This window comes from Phyllobates terribilis, unplaced genomic scaffold (assembly GCF_046119375.1).
Source record: "Phyllobates terribilis strain yellow unplaced genomic scaffold, ASM4611937v1 Scaffold_1__5_contigs__length_1240528914, whole genome shotgun sequence".
In the NCBI taxonomy this organism is placed as follows: Eukaryota; Metazoa; Chordata; class Amphibia; order Anura; family Dendrobatidae; genus Phyllobates; species Phyllobates terribilis.
Genome location: NW_027362761.1, coordinates 603,171,317 through 603,189,986, shown reverse-complemented (window position 1 = coordinate 603,189,986; position 18,670 = coordinate 603,171,317). Strand labels below are relative to the sequence as shown.

General features: G+C 45.7%; 1 pseudogene; it reads left to right on the top strand.

Moving 5' to 3' along the window:
• The first annotated feature begins 1,448 nt into the window (after positions 1-1,448).
• Positions 1,449-16,182, top strand: LOC141150672 (uncharacterized; annotated as a pseudogene).
• The last annotated feature ends 2,488 nt before the right edge of the window (positions 16,183-18,670 follow it).

The window sequence follows — 18,670 nt, the reverse complement described above, 5'->3', positions numbered from 1 at the left end:
TTACTTTATTTTAGGTGGCGATCGGCGGGAACAGGTAATGTATAAACTAAATTTCTTTAGGCAACCACTGGCCACCAATGAAATGTATTTTTAATATTAATTGGGGACCAAACAAAAAAAAAATGAGGACTTTAAATTAATAAAAAAAAATAGGTTGCCAAAAAAAAAAAAAAAAAAGGGGGGGGGGGCATACAAAAAATAAAAAATGTATAGGGGCAAAAATATAAACCTATGGGGGCCAAAAATAACATATGGGGCAGTTTTACGGACACATTAGGGCAATTTTAACAGCAGGATCAGGCTGATGGGAACTACTGCTCCCATCGAGCTGATCCTGCTGCCACTAGTGGACGGGGGACAGACATAGGCCGATGGGAGTAGTAGTGTCACATAGACCTATGTCTGCCTGCACGCAGACACCCGCTGACAACCGCAGACACCGCACAGAGCCCATGCTGACACCGTGCAGGATTCCAGCGCAGACACCAATCATGACCGGGACATTCAGGTCCATCTTGTACCACCCCAGGTGCTCAGCCATGATCTAGGAAGACAGGAATGGTATGGGATTCTCGTCTTCCTGGATTTATGGGATGGCTGGAACGCCCCCGCATGAGGTCACTTCCCATTTGCTGCAGTCTTGTGTTCCAAAATCGCAGCAAATGCGCTTTAATTCTGCAAGTAGTTTTACATATTTGCAGATTTGAAGCGTTCCAATGCAAGTCAATGGCGGCGAGAACGCAGCGCTGCTGCAAAATAATTGGTGGTGCTGCGTTTTTTTTCCCCATGAAAAACGGAAGTGGAAATTTGAGCAGCATGTGCAGAGCACACGCGGATTATCATTGGGGGACATGGCAGACCTTCTACCAAGAGTTTTTGAAGCGTTTCTTCAGTGTTTTTGCTGCTGCAGAAACGCTTCATAAACGCATCGTGGGCACACAGCCTAAGAATTTGACCCATTATCCCCAGTAAAGGGACTTCTGTTTAAGTTCTTTAGGCTTCTTTATGACTGGGGCTCGGGTGCACAGACTACTACCACCATCATCACCCTCTACCTGGAGGCATTTACTGGAAAAATATTATATTGTGGAGTTTAATTTGAGACGAGAGGACTCTTCTCCTGACGGAAAACTGTCCACAGCGAGATACATTGTATACTGCGAGGAGTGCAGCCCCCTGCCATACACCACATGAGATTACCACACTTGTGCACACTTAAAGGGGTACTCCCATCTCCAAGATCCTATCCCAATATGTAGTAGGTGTAATAATAGTAATATTAGCAAATGCCTCTAATTAGAAATGTAGTATAGTATTTTTGATTCGCCACTTACCTCATGTGCAGAGCATCGCAGGACCTTAGGTATCCATGGTTACGTCCACTGATAAAATCACAGTTAGCTGGCTAGCTGCTAGTGGTCATAACCATGGATACCTAAGGTCCTGCGATGCCTGCACATGGGGTAAGTGAGCTAGCCAACCAAAAATACTATACTACATTTCTAATTGAAGGTATTTGCTAATATTATTATTATTATTATTACACCTACTCCATATTGGGATGGGATCTTGGAGATGGGAGTACCCCTTTAACTGAAAAAAAACTAAAGAAATGAACTGGAATATAAATGAGTGTACATGCAGCATGCAAGAGCGTGTTCACACATGGCCCAAATAGGGTCACTGTGTAATTTTGATCAAAATTAAAGTCAAACTAGTAAGAATTGAAAAAATTGTCCTAATCAGAAAGGTGAAAACAGTCTCGTGGGTGAAAGTGTTAATAGGAACCTTTAATTAGGTTTTGGGTTAGAAAACCACAACTATTTCATTATCTCTCTGGGGTTTAGTGTTTTACCACTTTTCTCCATACACAGGATTACACAATAGTGAGGAAGACACCGGGGGAGGGTGTGACTTCCATCATCCATCTCCAGGAGTCAGGAGGGCGGAGCCCGGGCCCCATCACAGATCCTCCCCCGCACTCCCCGATACATGAGAGGAGGAAGAAGAAGATCCTAGAGCTCAGCAACAAGATGATTGAGCTGCTGAGCGGAGAGGTGACTGCTGGGACATTATACAGGACAGCACTGGAGGATTCTGGGTGATGAGCGGAGAGGTGACTGCTGGGACATTATACAGGACAGCACTGGAGGATTCTGGGTGATGACCGGAGAGGTGACTGCTGGGACATTATACAGGACAGCACTGGAGGATTCTGGGTGATGACCGGAGAGGTGACTGCTGGGACATTATACAGGACAGTACTGGAGGATTCTGGGTGATGAGCAGAGAGGTGACTGCTGGGACATTATACAGGACAGCACTGGAGGATTCTGGGTGATGAGTGGAGAGGTGACTGCTGGGACATTATACAGGACAGCACTGGAGGATTCTGGGTGATGACCCGAGAGGTGACTGCTGGGACATTATACAGGACAGCACTGGAGGATTCTGGGTGATGAGCGGAGAGGTGACAGCTGGGACATTATACAGGACAGCACTGGAGGATTCTGGGTGATGATCGGAGAGGTGACTGCTGGGACATTATACAGGACAGCACTGGAGGATTCTGGGTGATGACTGGAGAGGTGACTGCTGGGACATTATACAGGACAGCACTGGAGGATTCTGGGTGATGAGCGGAGAGGTGACTGCGGGGACATTATACAGGACGGCACTGGAGGATTCTGGGTGGTGAGCAGAGAGGTGACTGCTGGGACATTATACAGGACAGCACTGGAGGATTCTGGGTGATGAGCGAAGAGGTGACTGCTGGGACATTATTCAGGACAGCACTGGAGGATTCTGGGTGATGAGCGGAGAGGTGACTGCTGGGACATTATACAGGACAGCACTGGAGGATTCTGGGTGATGAGCGGAGAGGTGACTGCTGGGACATTATACAGGACAGCACTGGAGGATTCTGGGTGATGACGGTGTCGTTGTTGTCAGGTTCCTATAAGGTGTCAGGACGTCGCGGTCTATCTCTCTATGGAGGAGTGGGAGTATCTAGAAGGACACCAGGATCGGTACCAGGAGGTGATGATGGAGGAGCTCCGGCCTCTGACATCACCAGGTGAGAGGAGACTCTTGTTGGCTCCGGTGGATGTGATGACGTCTCTCGGCCTCCTCCTATAATAGATGATTTTTCTCCAGACTTCCTCTGGTTTCTCTACATTTTCTCACAGCTTTCATTCCCTGATTATTCTCTTCTGATCTGTGAGTCGCGGTTTCTCCGCTGTCGTCTTCATCAGTCTTGAGTCTTCGTCCTCGGAGGCTTCTTTCAGAATCTTTCACCTTCCTTAGAGCATCGGTCACATTTTGTCTGCAGATTTCCCAATGGAATTTTTCATAAAGTCCCACATTCAATATAACAGCGGATCGTCCTTTGCTTTCCTTATGAGGAGATCAGAGTTCTCGTTAAGTTCTTTCAGAGCTCGTTGCTCTGATATCATTAGATTATGATATTTCTGTCCTTCAAATTTTGTGTTCCTTTTTAATGTAAGTAGTTCATCTTCAATCATTTCCTAGAAAACATCCAAGACTGGTGGACGAGACTTGACCGGATAGTAATAGAGATTTTTTTATAACAAACGATTGAAAGTAACTGTCCGTTGTGTTGAATCGCTGGAGTTTTATGATCAAGAAGTGAACCCCGTTCATCAAAAGTTCCAGTTCTATTGGGAACATCATCATGAGAAACTTCTTGTAACGAGTTCTCCAGGTTCTCATTCTGTTCATTGACCATGAAATGACAACGCAAAGTGAAAGTTCTCACAAACTTATTCACATCTAATAAAGTTCTATAAACGTCAAACTCAATTGTCGGGGAGAAGGTTAACCCTTTGGATAGAACTGTAACTTCAGCCTCTGTTAATTACTGTCACTAAAGAGATGAAGCGTTTTCTTCAAAGGGCTAAAAATATATCTTTATTATTAACAAATTAAAAAAAACATATAGAGGAATACCATATGTATTCATATACAAATACAATATATACAAAAAGTGAGGTACAAGTTCAGGAAGAACAATGGTGGTATACCTGGATATAACACTTGGTGTACTGCACTGCTACATCTAAGGCCCAGACCAAAGGTGAAATTATCCTATTAAGTAAATACGAAATATGGGTCCAATTATATGTTAGAGAGTATACTAATGCGTAAAGGTCCATAGCATACATCACATAAGTAATGTATAATATCAGTTATTTATATCATTATAATGAAAACGTTTCTGACTAGAGAAACACTATCACAAGTAAGCATTATACCTCATAGACATAAAGGATATAGTAATAAACATATAAAGGGATAGGTTCAGTCAGTATGCTGGGCAAAGGTGATACAAATAAGCATCAACAGACCAAGTGCAATAGGACACAATAGATAGACATAATGGTAATGTTACCAGCAGTGCAGGAAACCAGGGACCCAACCAGCAAAGGCTAAACAGACAGCTGCCGGCTGATATTAATAGCCTGGGAATTGGATATTGTCCCCCTCCCAGTGCAAGAACACCAGCACTCAGCTGCCCAAGAATTGGCGCATCCATAAGATGCACCATTTCTGGCCCTAGCCTCGGCTCTTTCCACTTGCCCTGGTGCGGTTGCGAGTGGGGTAATACTATTGGGGTTGATGTTAGCTTTGTAATGTTTGCTGACATCGAGCCCAGGGGTTAGTAATGGAGAGGCGTCTATAAGGTACCTCTATTACTAACCCCGTAAGTTTAGTTAAAAAAACACACACACAGAGCAAAGTCCTTTAATTGAAATGAACACTCCCAGACCCTCTTTTACCCTTTATAAAGATCAAATTAAAATACAAAATAATCCTCACCTGTCCGCAGATAATCCTTATGTGATGCTGTCCAACAAAAATCCCCAGCCATGCTACATCTGGATTGTTTGATGTGACCGCTCAGCAAGCCAGTAGCATGAGAATGCTCCTGCAGTGTCTAGCACTGCTCTGACTAAGGTCACCGGAGTTCATAGCCGATGAGCTCTGGTCACCTTACTGACGTCACTGCTCGCTGCACTGACCAGTGTGTCCTGGCTGGCGTGCTGAGCCATCGCTCAACACACCATACAGATGTAGCAGAGCTGGAGTTCGTCACGGGACATCATCAGTATGGATTATCTACCGACAGTTGAGGATGACTTTGGTTTTTTTTAATTTTTCTTTGGATATTATTAAATGGGTAAAAGGGTCGGGAAGTGTTTTGTTCAAATAAAGGACTTTGCTCTGTGTGTGTTTTTTTTACTTAAACTGATGGGGGTTAGTAATGTGGGTGTCTTGTAGACGCCTCTCCATTACTAACCTTGGGCTTGAGATCAGCTGACATTACAAAGCTGACATCAACCCCAATATTATTACCCCATTTGCCACTGCACCAGGGAAAGTGGGAAGAGCCGAGGCTAATGGATGCGCCATTTTTTGGGCAGCTGCAGGCTGATGTTATTAGTTTGGGAGGGGGTACAATATGCATGGCCCCTTCCTAGGCTATTAATACCAGCCTGCAGCTGTCTGCCTAGCCTTTTCTGGTTATTAAAAATAGAAGGGGCCCCCACATCATTTTTTTGGGAGGGGGTCACCCCTTGTTAATAACCAGTAAAGGCTACGCAGATGTTAATATTAATCCCCTGGGAAGATCTATGTATATTAATGTTTATTACCCGCTTCCCAGACTATAAGCATCAGCTGTCCGCTTTCCCCCTTTGCTTTTTTTACTTTAAATTCTTTAATTATTAGCTAAATCCATGTACAGCAGCTCCACACGCCCTGCACTGATGATATATCTCACTGACTCATTTCTATCTTTCTAGATCTATAAAAAAATGTTTTATTAGTTAGAAAATTAGCCTGAAATGTCAGAGAATGACCGTCTGTAAAAGCTGATGTTATAAACGCGTTTGATACGGATGTCATACAGATGCGAGACAGGTGAGAGAAGTCGCATCGTACTCACAAGACAATCATCCTACTGTTCAGGAAGATCCGACCAATTTTATTTCAGCCGATGAGTGCGATCCCTTAAATGCGACATGTTAGTAACGGCTGATTGACGTCAAACTGGCCATAGATATAAGTATTGGGGAGCAGGACTGCAGACTTAAAATGCAAAAGGGGGAGAACGGAGGAAACTTAAAATTGGTTTTGTAAATTTTGTTTGAAAAATAAGAAATTGCTGATTAAACTTTTACCCAAAAAAATAAATATGATGTGAAGTAGACATGTGGTAAATGTTAGTTATACCATACAAAATAGTTAATACATATCTGGTTTAAAGGCAGAAAAATTAAAAGTCCAACATTTTTTTTGTAAAATTTTCGATATTTTCATAAATAAACGCAAAAAAAAAAGCCAAATCCTAAATTTACCACTAACATGAAGCACAATGTGTCACGAAAAAACTGTTTCAGAATCAGCGGGATCCGTTGAAGCTCCAGAGTTATTACCTCCATAAAGTGACAGTGCTCAGAATTGTAAAAAATTGGCCCGGTCAGGAAGGTGAAAACAGACGCGAGAGTGAAGGGGTTAAAGGGATGTTTGTCAGAAGAATATGTATTATGGAGCCTTTCTGTGGAGTCTGACCAGACAATCTCTCCTTGGCTCCCCGTGTGCATCAGTAAGCGCCCATGACCCCGGTGCCGGCTCTCTAGTTGTCCTTTCTACACATTGATAGGTACTAACCGCTGTGTACCAGGTGCTCCCCACAACACCGTCCTTCCGGGTTCTGTGACTTCATCCGTCAGTCGTACATGTGCCCTTTTTTCCTCCTTCAGAGACAAACGCAGAACTTTCCGCGCACTTGCTGCCTATTTTAGTGTTTATATCGAGGCGGATGTGGAGATTTCTCTCTATTTAAAGAAGAATAAAAAAGCGGTAACTCGTCTTTTAATAGAATGGAAGGTTCTCTCCTCTTAGTGATCCCAGAGGATCCTGTCCAGGAGGGAGGCCGTGTCCTCATGGTGACATCATGAGCTCTCAAAATACAATCACTGGTAAATGGTCACCGTCCTTCCCCCAATCTCCATAATGGTGAATTAGGAGAGAAGAAACCGATGGATAGAAATGTGGAGCTTGCTCCAGCTCCTCTGTGGTTCCATCCCTGGAGACGAAACTTGGAGAAGTTGTGTTTCTTAGTACGGCTCCTCCATCTGACTGACGAGGGTCTTCTCTGTCCCTCTCCTCAGGGTCCTCATCCTCCGAGTGCAGAGCAGAGAGCATTAGGCTTTGGCCTCGCTGATTATCACTTCATACTTGAGGTCCACAATGTGCTGGGACCTCGGTACCGGTGGTGAGGACCACAACAATGTATTTTATTCCCTGATACATAAACATAGAATTACTGGTTCTGAGAGATGAGTCTCATATATAGACAGATACACGGCAGGTCATGTATTCAGTCTCTGTGTCTCCACAGATGGATCCAGGAGGAGAAATTCACCAGAGAGATGTCCCCGTCCTCTGTATCCCCAGGACTGTCCAGAGGAGAATCACAACATCCCGGAGGATCATCAGGTAGATGACACTGAAGTCCCCACAACATCTGACCGTGAAGTGATGGGACATGAGCTCATCTTACATTTTTCTTTTTAGGGTGAAGATCTGGTTGATATTAAGGTTGAGGTTATACATGGAGCACAAGAGGCGACCACAATATGGGCCGATCAGGAGGGTGAGGAGGGGAGACTGTCTTGTCTGTTCTGTGGTCACCTACTACTACTCCCATAATTTCATCATAACATGTGTGGTAGATCGCTCACACGGAGGTAGACACAGGTACACTGTTTCTTTAAAAACTTCTCGTTGGTTTATTAAAATGCAGCATAAACCAACACTGAGTCCATAAAAGAAATCACGGCCCTTTGGCCAAAAAGTTCTCGTTGGTTTATTAAAATGCAGCATAAACCAACACTGAGTCCATAAAAGAAATCACGGCCCTTTGGCCAAAACAGGAAACAAAGCAAAATGGTAACACAAAAGCACAGTCTTTGTGATAGCAGGGATCCACCTGCTGAGAGTTCAGCAACTCCACTTGGTTCAGGAAAAACAAACACAAGATCCTCTCTGGAGCTAGCTTCTCCAGACACTGAACACTGAATGCCTCAGTAGGACTTGTATTTAAATCAAAGACCACACTCTGAGATGGAGATATGGTGAATGACCTCCCACCCTTCACAATGATCATTCACAAAAAACACTCCCTTTTAACATGGAAGTTTAACCTCTTTAAGCAAATAACATGTTGGAGCAAATTTCATGGTTTCAATTCACAGAAGCTAATAGCCTCCATGAAATATATCTTCCCTCTATCACTTTACCAGTGACTTTGCCACACATGACACAATCTATTCCGTCACTGTGTGTTTCCTACAGATGGATTCAGGAGGAGAAATCCACCAGAGAGATGTCCCCGTCCTCTGTATCCCCAGGACAGTCCAGAGGAGAATCACAATGTCCCGGAGAGTCATCAGGTAGACGGCGCTGAGCCCTGTACCGGATCTGTATATGGGGGACATTTCTGATCGAGGTCATAGATGTCACAGATTTTAGTGGTTTCTTGTATTGCGCTGATTGTTACATCTGATATATCAGGAGGAAGATCCAACTAAGAATAAAGTGAAGGACGAGACAGAAGAAGAAGCGATGACGGGGGGGGATCAGCCGTGTGTGAGTGACGGGAAGGAGGAGATTCCTGTAGATGTTTCCACAGGTATGTAATAATGACCGGCGTGTGATGATGATGATGACCGGCGTGTGGTGATGATGATGACCGGTGTGTGATATCGTGTGGATTCTCCGGTGCAGTGAAGCTTTATCCGCTGTCCACATCACAGCAGAAGCGTCCGGTGATGGCGCGGCTGCTCCTGTAGAGTCCGGCTGTGCACCGATGAATACCGGGGCCGCCTTCACACCTCTTCTTTATGGTTTAGGAATCACATATTAGTTTTCCTTTACCTTCTATAATATTCTTTCCATCCTTTACGTCCATATTTTTCTTCCACAAGTCCCTGCTGCCATATAAATGACTGAGCTTGTGCTCCAGGTGATGAATCTTCCCGTCCTATGGATCTCGGGGATGTAGCAGCCTCTGCCTGGTGCTGACGAGTGACGACACATGTCACATGTAGAGTCGTCCTACCTGTCGCCTCTGTTTGCCTCCCACTGCCTCCGACATTGAGGCCGGCTTTCTGGTCCCTCCTCATCCAGGCCGGCCGCCCGGTGGCATGAAGACCCCTATGGTAAGTCAGTAAGTGCCGTGCTATGGAGGTGTGGGTCAGACATATGGCTGTCGTCCCTCTGCCACTATGGAGGCCATCTTGGATGTAGGAGGACCAGAACACCGGTCTCAGTCGGAGGCAAGCGGAGGCCACCAGGTAGGTGACCGTACATGACAGATGTTTAGTCCTCTGTGCCGGGTGGAGAATTGCTTCATCATAAAAGGGATTAGGAACTCGTATCTACAAACAGCTGCGATGGCCGCATCTAGAGTTGTCGTTATCTTACATCATGTCGGTTTTTGAGTTCTGGTTCAATCAACATATAAACATGGAGACAAGATACTGCCCAGAGGGGGCGCCCTTCACCATGCACGGATTATATCCCCTGTCAGCGTCTCATTTATGGTGAATCTTGTAATATGGAGAGATTCACTATATGGAGAATAGTATTGGGCCACCTGCATTAATCACTGCATTCTGGCTTCTCCTTCAGGCCCTGTTGTCCCCCCCGGTGTATAACATCCAGCCCTGTCCCACCCCCCAGTATATAACATGTGGCTCCTCGGTATGTATTGGTTACAATTTCAACTGCTGGGTATATAGATCCTGGGGGGCATACTCAGGGGGTGATATGTGCAGGAGAGGCCAGATGTTATATAGGGGTTATATTCACAATAACCAGGGTGTACTTTATTATAAGAGCACATTGTGATTTTGGGAACGTCCCTTAAGAAGAATCTTCACTCTCGGTCTCTCCAGACAAGATGTCGTCTAGGAATCGTCCCCCCATCTGAGCCTCTAACGTGAATAAATAATTCTCTTTCCAACAGTAAAATACATAAATTACCAAAAGAAGGTAAGAAGACGTCCTCATCCAGGTTCCGAAAGTTTAAAGTTTTTTTTTACCAATAAATTGGATGAAATTCTTTTTCCGACAAGAATTGTTACCAAAGAAAGAAACTGCTGCTCAGATTCCCGGCCGTTCCTCCGACATTTATGAATGACATGATAACTGGGTGTCACCGTTCTCCATACATGTGTCCCCACACTTCTGACACTCAGCGCTGATTGGACAATGTAGGGGAACAATGGTAACGCCCAGTTGTCAGTATTTCCTTATATTTATAGGGTGAATAGCAGAAGAACTGCACAGCTTAGTGACCAATAACATTATGACTCCGAAAATGAGAGGACGAGAAAGTAAAAAAATCTATAAAATAATGGATCTGTAAGGCCGATAATGGGGGAAATGATTTACAGATAAAATGACCAAACAACTTACAATCCTAGAATGTTCTGGTTGGAGGGGACCACCTCCAGGGTCCCCGTATCCAGCCCCCTGCTCAATGCAGGACTCACCATCTCAGACAGATGTCTGTCCGGCCTCTGTTGGATTGTTTTTTCCATTCTTGATCGTTTATTTCTCATTACTGACCTCGCTGTATGAGGAGCTTTTTTGTGGGGGATGAGTTGTATTTCTCATCTTGTTACTTTATCATCTTTATTCTGCTGTTATTTTTTAGAATTTTTCTCTCTTCATGAGCTGCACAAGTTGAGTGATAAAACGACCGTCCACCCTGAGACTGAGAAGCGACTATACGGTTATCATATATAGACTCCCTTCCTTGTGTCCTCCATTTGCCTCCTGTAACGGTGAACCGATGGAGGAAACCTGGCAGTTCCTAATAATAAGGCGCTTACACACAGTCTCCATACAGCCGGTCCCAGAGGTTTCCCGGCTTCCATTTTTTTACCACTGTACAGTGATCTGGACTTACAGCACAGACACCGGGGCTGCTCCACATAGTAGTGCTGGCTGGTAGAGCGAGCTGGCAGAAGAAGGCCGACATGTCAGATCTGACCCAAAGATGGCAGGTGCTAGACAATCAAGAAGCGGGACGAGGTCAGAATCAGGAAGCCGAGTAAGAATGGTCCTGTAGATGGAGGCCTAAGTCATCCCGGGGTATTATGGAAGCCAGACAAGGTTACCAAAGACAAACAGGAGCAATGAAAGCAGGTGCAGAATACATCTGTAACTGGTGACGCCCCGCAGACTGCTGGGAGATTACTAGGATGTGGCGCTGCCCCATAGGTCACAGCACAGGAACGCAGGGGAGGGTGGGGTAGACGTATTACTGCCCTCCCCATACCACTGCACTGGCCGCCCTGGAAGCCGGGGGAAGAGACCACCGATCTGGGGGGGCAGCGGAGGGCAGAGGACCCCATAGGGGACTGTACAGGGAAATGTGTAGTGTTCAGTCCCGGGGTGGAGGGTCTCTGTAACTGCGGTAATACAACTAATCCAAGCCAATAACAATATATTTATTTCATTTTCTTCTAGGACTTTTCTACAATAAATACTTTGTTTCTTTTCAGACATTTTTGTGTTACCAAATCCTGGCGGCCATAAACCATAAGCGATGTATTGTTACATGGTGACAGTATTCCTCATTGTTCCCATATAATATACACAACGTCCTGATCAGTCTTTATTACACAAGAATAAGAGGAATAAACTTCATGAATTGTAAGAATAGACGAGATGGAAACAGGAAACTTTGTCCCCGGAGTCTCCACAGAAATCTGCGTATTTCTTCTTCCGTCTCAGGATTCTCGGTTCCGGGGTAAAATCTCTATTCAGTTAGGAAACATTGTTCCATCACTGAGATCGGAGGTGACGGCCGCTCCTGATAAGATTCTGTGTAGGGGGAGGGGAGAGGAGGGCGGGGCTAGAGGCCGAGCTCCTCCCATCTACATGGACTCTGACCAGTAGTGACCGTCCTCTCCTATCTCAGTAATGGGACGCGTACACCCGGCGTCAGAGGCTCAATGCAGTGAGGAGAAGCCGCGCGCATGCGGTAGGTTTGTCATGTTCTCAAGCCCCCAAAGCCGTGATGACATGCTAAGTGGGGCGACTACTCTGGGGTCACGAACGCCTCATCGACAAGTCAAAGGCCTCATTTACATATCATAAACTTTAGTAATGCAATACTTTTTCTAAAGATCTGTTTGTGTGTTTAATGTAATAGAGATGTTAGGCGGAGAGTTTATATCTGCAGACACAACTGCTGCGGGTTCTGGGGGCACAGGGAACGGACAGTTTCCCTTTAAACATAATTTTTAAGGACATATATTTAGTGTTTTGGGCAGGGGCGGATGTATCACATGTGCAGTAGGTTCAGCTGCATATAGACCAAGTAATGTAGGGAGGCTCCAGGGGATAAGCAGGCCCTGTGGTGTAGGGAGGCTCCAGGGGATAAGCAGGCTCTGTGGTGTAGGGAGGCTCCAGGGGATAAGCAGGCTCTGTGGTGTAGGGAGGCTCCAGGTGATAAGGAGGCTCTGTGGTGTAGGGAGGCTCCAGGAGATAAGGAGGATCCATGGTGTAGGGAGGTTCCAGGGGATAAGCAGGCTCTGTGGTGTAGGGAGGCTCCAGGAGATAAGGAGGATCCATGGTGTAGGGAGGCTCCAGGGGATAAGCAGGCTCTGTGGTGTAGGGAGGCTGCAGGGGATAAGGAGGATCCATGGTGTAGGGAGGCTCCAGGGGATAAGCAGGCTCTGTGGTGTAGGGAGGCTCCAGGGGATAAGGAGGATCCGTGGTGTAGGGAGGCTCCAGGGGATAAGGAGGCTCCAGGGGATAAGGAGGATCCGTGGTGTAGGGAGGCTCCAGGGGATAAGGAGGATCCGTAGTGTAGGGAGGCTCCAGGGGATAAGCAGGCTCTGTGGTGTAGGGAGGCTCCAGGTGATAAGGAGGATCCGTGGTGTAGGGAGGCTCCAGGGGATAAGGAGGATCCGTGATGTAGGGAGGCTCCAGGGGATAAGCAGGCTCTGTGGTGTAGGGAGGCTCCAGGGGATAAGGAGGATCCGTGGTGTAGGGAGGCTCCAGGTGGTAAGGAGGCTCCGTGGTGTAGGGAGGCTCCAGGTGATAAGCAGGCTCTGTGGTGTAGGGAGGCTCCAGGGGATAAGCAGGCTCCGTGGTGTAGGGAGGCTCCAGGAGATAAGCAGGCTCTGTGGTGTAGGGAGGCTCCAGGGGATAAGCAGGCTCTGTGGTGTAGGGAGGCTCCAGGTGATAAGGAGGCTCTGTGGTGTAGGGAGGCTCCAGGGGATAAGGAGGATCCATGGTATAGGGAGGATCCAGGGGATAAGCAGGCTCTGTGGTGTAGGGAGGCTGCAGGGGATAAGGAGGATCCATGGTGTAGGGAGGCTCCAGGGGGTAAGGAGGCTCCCTGGTGTAGGGAGGCTCCAGGGGATGATGAGGCTCTGTGGTGTAGGGAGGCTCCAGGGGGTAAGGAGGATCCGTGGTGTAGGGAGGCTCCAGGGGATAAGGAGGCTCTGTGGTGTAGGGAGGCTCCAGGGGATAAGGAGGATCCGTGGTGTAGGGTGGTTAATGGAATAAGGAGGCTCCAGAGGGGACATGGAGGTCCATTTGCACTACAGGTTGCTCACATACTGGAATCGTTCCGCTTTCTACCACTGTAGATTTTTCTTCTCAGACATTGGGAGAAGGACTCCCCTGGGTCCGGTAATTAGGATTTAACCCTGTAATATGACTTCAGTGCTATTTCATTCTTCTAAGGGTTCGTATCATGTCCTTAGTAGGGTTGAGCGAGTATGTTCTGTCCGAGTATGCTCGGGCCGAGCTCCGAGTATTTACAGCTGCTTGGTGATAAGGTTAGATCGCTCCGTGTGCATGATTTGCAGCTGTTTGACACTTTTATTACATGTGAGGAATGTGTAAGAAATAGACATTCCTCACATGTAATAAAACTGTCAAACAGTCGCAAATCATGCACACGGGAGTGATTCAACCATATCACCGAGCAGCTATAAATACTCGGAGCTCGGCCCGATCATACTCGCCGAAAGGGTTAATAGAACATACTTGCTCAACACTAGTCCTTAGGCATACTGTGGACATGATTACGGCGGCCACCTTTATGAGGCCCACCTTTGTGATTAGTCAATCTCATTTGCATGCAGTAATAAAAGATTAAAACTCCATTGTTAATTGTGTGGACACTTTTCTACACTAAGGGCGACATAGGAAGCTTGAGAGAGTGAAATGTCACTGGTGGTACATTAAGGGGTAAATGCTGGTGACAGGTTCCCTTTAAGAACTGTCTATTTGCTGTCTAATCTCTGCCACCCCTGACTTGTGCCAATGTCACCAGTTTATAAGTGTTATTCACTTTACCCGTCATTGTGTTAATGTTATGGCATGTAGTTGTCCTCCTTATTACCGGTACTTTGACTGACGAGGGTCTTCATTGTGAGATCCAGAAAATAAATGTGTAAATCTCTTTGGATATGATTTTTTTAACAACACCAATCTATCTTTCATCCTGATAGGAAATCCTTGTGAGAATAAAGGTTTATCACTAAATTGTAAAAAAGAAGATATCTGGGAGCACTCTAATGGAGAAAACCTCATCACCCTTCCTGCACCTCCTGGACTTCACAGCACTTCACCTTCTTATAATCCTCCTGATCATGAGGAACCCTCTCCTGAGCAATCTCACATTGTTACCACAATTCCAGGTGACACAGATACAAGATTTCAGTGTGACAAGCAACTTACTAAAAGCTCAGATTTATTAACACACAGAAAACACAAAGGAGAAAAGTCATACTCCTGTTCAGAATGTGGGAAATGCTTTACAAATAAAACAAAACTTGTTATACATCAGAGAAGTCACACAGGAGAGAAGCCGTATTCATGTTCAGAATGTGGGAAATGCTTTACAGATAAATCAAGATTCATTATACATCAGAGAATTCACACAGGAGAAAAACCATTTTCATGTTCAGTATGTGGGAAATGCTTTAATGATAAAAGGACTCTTATTAGACATCAGAAAACTCACACAGGAGAGAAGCCATATTCATGTTCAGAATGTGGGAAATGCTTTGGATATAAAGTGAGTCTTATTAGACATCAGACATTTCACACAGGAGAGAAGCCGTATTCATGTGCAGAATGTGGGAAATGCTTTCCAACTAAATCAAGATTTATTATACATCAGAGAATTCACACAGGAGAGAAGCCATTTTCATGTTCAGAATGTGGGAAATGCTTTACAGATAAATCAAACTGTGTTAGACATGAGAGAATTCACACAGGAGAAAAGCCATTTTCATGTTCGGAATGTGGGAAGGCCTTCACAGGTAAATTAAGTCTTGTGATGCACGAGAGAAGTCACACTGGGGAGAAGCTGTATTCATGTTCAGAATGTGGGAAATGCTTTCCAACTAAATCAAGATTCATTATACATCAGAGAATTCACACAGGAGAAAAACCATTTTCATGTTCAGTATGTGGGAAATGCTTTACTGATAAAAAGACTCTTAATAAACATCAGAAAACTCACACAGGAGAGAAGCCATATTCATGTTCAGAATGTGGGAAATGCTTTGGATATAAAGGGAGTCTTATTAGACATCAGACATTTCACACAGGAGAGAAGCCGTATTCATGTTCAGAATGTGGGAAATGCTTTCCAGCTAAATCAGGATTTATTATACATCAGAGAATTCACACAGGAGAGAAGCCATTTTCATGTTCAGTATGTGGGAAATGCTTTATTGATAAAAAGACTCTTATTAGACATCAGAAAACTCACACAGGAGAGAAGCCATATTCCTGTTCAGAATGTGGGAAATGCTTTACAGAGAAATCAAAATGTGTTAGACATGAGAGAATTCACACAGGAGGACATTTTCATGTTTGGAATGTGGGAAGTCCTTCAAAGGTAAATTAAGTCTTGTGATGCACGAGAGAAGTCACACTGGGGAGAAGCCGTATTCATGTTCACTATGTGGGAAATCTTTTGTAAATAAATCATATCTTGTTAGACATGAGGAAAGTCATACAGGAAAGAAACTGTAATCATGTACCGTGTGTTTTAATTTTTTTAATAAAATTGCTCAGAATAATGAGTACACTTCCTTTGATAAGTAAGATTATCATTAATATCTCACTGAATACCAGAACAATTTCTAAAATTGTCCTTTCCCCCATGACCAGTGCCACACGAGAGAGGGAATTCACCCAATAAGGACAGGAAGCATACTGAATAAGAGGGCTGCACCTCTACCCCGCATCATTTTGGTTTCCTGTCCATGAGGGAACCTGAAGCTGAAGAATCAGGAGAGGAAAGTTAAAGGAGAAACTTACCCAGGCCTTGCCTGGAAGAAAGGCTCCTTGTCTATAGTGCCGGTGTCGGGTCCTGGAAGTGCCACCGCTGGTCACTTGAGGACTCATGTAGATGCGAGCGCCGAAGTCCTTTTGGATGCTTGCTGGCTCCAACAATGTCCCAGGCTTGCGCATGTGCAGGACTCCCTGGGATTGGTGCGCCCTGATGAAGAGCATTCCGGAGACTTCTGACCTGATGTGTTGGATTTAACTTCTAGGGGGTCTGGAGAAGGCATGCACAAGGGTGTGCGGGAGTTGCTGTGGCTGGTCCCTCTTTTAAAATCACGCCTGACTGCCAAAAGAGTGGGTTTGCTCCGGCTCTCCTTCCCCACGTGATATGGAGGAACGTCAGTGCCAGGATCAGAGTTCACGCAGCAATGGCAGTCTCATGAGTTGCAGAAGTGACAGTACCACCAACCACGAATAATGGTGTGATTTGATCCAGCCTCTGAATCTGGTACCCTTATTAAACTCCAGAATGCTAACTGATCTTTGAGAAATTTCACCATGGTAATTAAGTCCCTTTTTCTTGTCTCTAACTACTAGGAACGGCTTAAGAAATGTGGCACAAAAGAATAAGGAGTGTACCCTTTGTAGGGATAAGTTACCTGACTTGTGGCAGAAAAGACTGTGCAGATTGTATACAGAAAACCCCATGGATTTGAGATCCGTGATCAGGGCACAAGTTAAGAATTTGTCACGGGTGTGTTGCCACGAAGATCGTCACGAGTACACAGCCTGACTTCTCGCAGCTGACTTGTTGGTGCTTTGTGTTTCTCGGCAGTGAGGGAGTTAAATCTCTCTCTCTCTCTCTCTGGGCTAGATGAGGTCCAGCCTCGCCCAGCTGCAATCAATACTTCTGTAGTGAGACTCCTTCATATACCTGCTGGTCTGTTTGGGAGGTGTCGGTGAAAGCATTTCATTCAGACTGACAGAGCGGATCGTGGCGTTTGGAGTTGCTGAGATAAGTGTATTTGGAAGTGTTTTTTCCCTTTCCTCGCTTTATCATTTATCTCCTTTCCCGTTGGTTTTCCCTCTGTTGTAGTTGAGAAGTTGTTTGTATGCAAGGTGGTTTTGGTTTTTCCCTTGTACTGTCTCGTTCGTCTAAATACTGTGTTTGGGCATATTATTTCTTGTTCCCTTTGGTTGTGATCGGGGTCCTTCTCAGGACTAGATTACTGAGGTGCAGGGATCTTCAGGAGGTAGGGGTTACGCTGGCGGCCTGGACCTCTGTACCTTTAACAGTACCTCCTGGTTGAGGGATTAGTCAGGGCCCCAGCTTAGGGTCAGCTTAGGCCCCCTACCTCCAGTATACAGAGACAGCGTGACATTGGGGCCCTCTTACCTTTGAAGATCCCGGAGCGTCCTTGGACTCATCTGTCTATGGACTTTATTACGGACCTCCCTCCGTCTTCGGGTAAAACGGTCATACTCGTTGTAGTGGACAGGTTCAGCAAGATGGCACATTTTATCGCTCTTCCGGCTCTCCCTAATGCTAAAACTCTTGCGCAGGTGTTCATTGGGGAGATTGTGAGGCTTCACGGGGTACCCTCCGAGGTGGTGTCTGATCGGGGGTCTCAGTTTGTGTCTAAGTTCTGGAAGGCGTTTTGTGCACGGCGGGGGATGCAGTTGTCATTCTCATCGGCTTTTCATCCTCAGACCAATGGTCAGACGGAACGTATGAACCAGAGCTTGGAGACATATCTCCGGTGTTTTGTGTCAGAGAACCAGGAGGACTGGGCTTCTTTCTTACCTCTGGCAGAGTTTGCTCTTAATAATAGGCGGAGCGAGTCCACTGGTAAGTCCCCGTTTTTTGGGGCATATGGTTTTCACCCCCAGTTTTGTACTTTCAGTGGGGGGGGCTCTTCGGGGGTTCCTGAGGAGGAACGATTTTCCTCATCACTCGCTTCAGTATGGAGAGGGGTGCTGAAGAATCTGAATACTATGGGGAACCGATACAAACGTATGGCTGATAGGAGGAGAGTGTCTGGTCCGGACCTAAGTGTGAACGATCGGGTATGGTTGTCTACCAGGAATATAAAGCTTAAGGTTCCCTCCTGGAAACTGGGTCCCAGGTTCATCGGGCCGTACAGAATCAGTTCTATTATTAATCCGGTGGCATTCCGTCTTGACCTCCCCCCTACGTTTAAAATTCACAACGTGTTTCACAGATCATTGCTTAAGAGGTATGTGGCGCCGGTGGTACCGTCACTTTTACCTCCCCCTCCAGTGGTTGTCAATGGTAACTTGGAGT